Here is a 3,123-nt window from a genome sequence, read left to right as displayed (position 1 = left end):
CACTCATCTGAAATTATGACGTTGCTATAAGATATAATTTGCTGCAGAGCTCTACATCAGCTTTTCCCCCCTCAAATGTAATAAAACATTTCTTCCACTTGATGGCAGTGTGTGCGTTCGTACCGTCCAACAGGAGGTGGGTCTGCATCTGCGGGAGCTCTTTGAAGTTTGACTCATCTCATATTCAGTCGTCTGACAGAAGCAATGAGGTGAAGCCCTTGATCTCAATTATAAGTACTGATGTAAAAATTATATAACAACTCAGACAGCTAGATATCAGAGAGATTGAAAGAGAGAAAAAGAGAGAGAGACGGTGGGAGGCTTTGGTTAAATTACAAGTCAGATCAAAGAGAGAAAGAAGGTGAGCGAATATGTCCAATGAGCCAAAAGGCAAAATGACACAGTGCACATTTTCGGAAAAAAATTATATGGAGAACAGGACGCCTCTGGGTATCTTTGGCTGTACTTCCACATTTGACATTGATGTTAAAAATGACACAGGATGTCTTTCTCCTTGAATTTTTTGGGGCATCAAGAAAAAAAAAATGTTTTCTTGACGCTCAAACAGTTGGGGCGAAGCAGCTGAGGCAATAAGATAACAACTCCAAAATACGATTCACTTTCTGTAATGTAGCATTAAAGGATTTGATATGTTTACTGTGGCACGTGCTGCCAAGGAGACAGAAAGACAGAAAGTCAATTTTCTCAAGAACTCCAGGCATTACATATCTTTGAAGTGCTGCAGCTCCTCAATGAATTGCTTGCATACTAAAATGAAAATGTATTGAAAATTTTATGCGATACATCATTGCCCTTTATTCAGCACATTTCTTCGGGGGGGTGGAAGAAGAAAAAAATAAAATAAATAAATCCTGGCCTCGCAGCATATTGTAAGTCACGATGGAATCTCAAGGCAAAGGCAGGTGTATTGAATTGAGGAGATTTTATTGACAACTGTTTGGCCCTGTTGTGCTGATATTTCAAATATGAGGACCACATAAGGTTGTGAAGCAGTCACTCATAAAAGTCCTGTGAACCAAAAGGGCAAACTGAAAGCCAAAAGGCTGGGAATATCTGGCGCGTATTTGTGTGTGTGTGCTGTGAGTAAAGGGAGAAGGTAAAAAAGCTTCAGACGCAATCAATAACCGAGAATGTGAGGGTGTCTGCCCACATGTGTGTGCAGAGCAGGGAGGAGGACTGCAGAACGATGACTAACAACTATGGAGAAATTAGATGTGCATCATTCACTTGTAATACATCTCAAACAGAGTAGAAATATGATAATTATTGCATCATACGTGTGTTTTGACATTTATTAGAGATTTCTCTTCACTCGTTAATATAACACTGGTGAATGCTGACCACCATAGCCTCTCCGGCCAAAGAGACACAGTCAATGGAGTGGGTTTGCAACATTTTTTGATTGCTTCATGTCCATATGTCCATGGTTGTTGGATCAGTCACTCATGGATTTGTTGAAAAGGGATTCCCAGGGCACTTCAGATCTATGGAGAGATGTTTGCAGCTCACTGACCAGCCTCGAATGCATACCAGCTCTACTTCTCTCAGTTCAGTTGGCAATTAAGCCAGGCTTTGAGGCACCAGCCTTCCAGTGGCACACCTGTTTTGCATCCGGGAATCATGAGAGGCTTCAAGGCTCAGGTGTCCACCAGAGGCAGCCATTTCCCCATTGCCAACAGGGAATTTGTAACAGCATTGGTTAAACACATCCATCCATCCATTTTCGATACACCGCTTAATCCTCATTAGGGTCACGGGGAGGCTGGAGCCTATCCCAGCCGACTTAGGGTGAAGGCAGGGGACACCCTGGACAGGTCACCAGTCCATCGCAGGGCCACACGTAGAGACAGACAACCAAGCACACTCACACCTACGGACTATTTAGAATCACCAATTAACCTCAACATGTTTTTGGACTGTGTGGGAGGAAGCCGGAGAACCCGGAGAGAACCCACGCTGCACGGGGAGAACATGCAAACTCCACGCAGAAAGATTCCGGTGCCCCCACCGGGACGCCAACCGGCAACCTTCTTGCTGCGAGGCAACAGTGCTACCAACTGCGCCACCTTGCAGCCCCCTAAGAATGGGAGAAGGCCCTATAGGGAAAGGGTCATGAGCGAGATTTGAACTCATGACCTCCACGTTGGGACTGTAGCCCTACACATAGGACGCCAGCTCAACCAGGTGAGCTACAGCAGCAGCCTGCGTTGCTGCATTAAAATGATTTTAAAAAATAATAATCATTGTAAGGGTGGCGCAGTTGGTTAGCACTGTTGCCTCCCAGCAAGAAGGTTGCCGGTTTGCGTCCCGGTGGGGGCACCGGAATCTTTCTACGTGGAGTTTGCATGTTCTCCCCGTGCAGCGTGGGTTCTCTCCGGGTTCTCCGGCTTCCTCCCACAAGGTACAAAAACATGTTGAGGTTAATTGGTGATTCTAAATTGTCCGTAGATGTGAATGTGAGTGTGCTTGGTTGTCTGTCTCTAAGTGTAGCCCTATGATAGACTGGCGACCTGTCCAGAGTGTCCTCTGCCTTCACCCTGAGTCAGCTGGGATAGACTCCAGCTCCCCCGCGACCCTAGTGAGGATTAAGCGGTGTATAGAAAATGGATGGATGGATGGACGTTCTCAAGGAAGGCGGCGGCAGGAGTGACCAAACCAGAGACTCTACCTCTAACAGAGGGTGCAGCTGCACAGCGTTCACTGCGTGCCTACCTGCAGACCAGGGACTGGATCCTCCTACAGAGCAGGTCTCTGATCCCCAGTGACTATGGTTGGACATTAGGTGTGCATGGGTATGAGCCAGGTCCAACACTAGACCCCATGGCTCCTGAGGAGCTACTGAAGTTGACGAGCTGTAATTGTCATGGAGATTGCAGCAACCGGCAGTGCAGCTGCAAGAAGAATGGAGTCACGTGCATCTGGGCCTGTGGGCTCTGTAAAGGCATCACATGTAGAAACTGCAGTCATGATGTTGTTGAGTCTGAAGAAGGCATAAACAATGACTCTCGAAGCTTCTGACATTGTGAATGAGAAATAACTGAGTGTTACATAAGTATGTGAAATAAAAGCTGCTGTGAATGTGACAGTGAGTGTGGCCTTTTT

The 3,123-nt window shown here is 46.3% G+C and overlaps 1 long non-coding RNA gene across 1 annotated transcript in view; it reads right to left on the bottom strand.

Annotated features, from left to right (window-relative positions):
* The window catches only part of LOC103359189 (uncharacterized), a 14,067-nt gene extending 12,676 nt beyond the window's left edge, over positions 1-1,391 (bottom strand). Inside the window, exon 1 of the long non-coding RNA XR_520294.1 lies at positions 1,311-1,391. This is a non-coding gene — a long non-coding RNA (uncharacterized LOC103359189). The remainder of the gene's footprint in view (positions 1-1,310) is intronic.
* Between the last annotated feature and the right edge of the window lie 1,732 nt (positions 1,392-3,123).

This window comes from Stegastes partitus, unplaced genomic scaffold (assembly GCF_000690725.1).
Source record: "Stegastes partitus isolate 25-593 unplaced genomic scaffold, Stegastes_partitus-1.0.2 Scaffold358, whole genome shotgun sequence".
Lineage (NCBI taxonomy): Eukaryota > Metazoa > Chordata > Actinopteri > Pomacentridae > Stegastes > Stegastes partitus.
The sequence above is the reverse complement of the archived record's forward strand: the minus strand, read 5'-3'. Positions and strand labels throughout refer to the sequence as shown.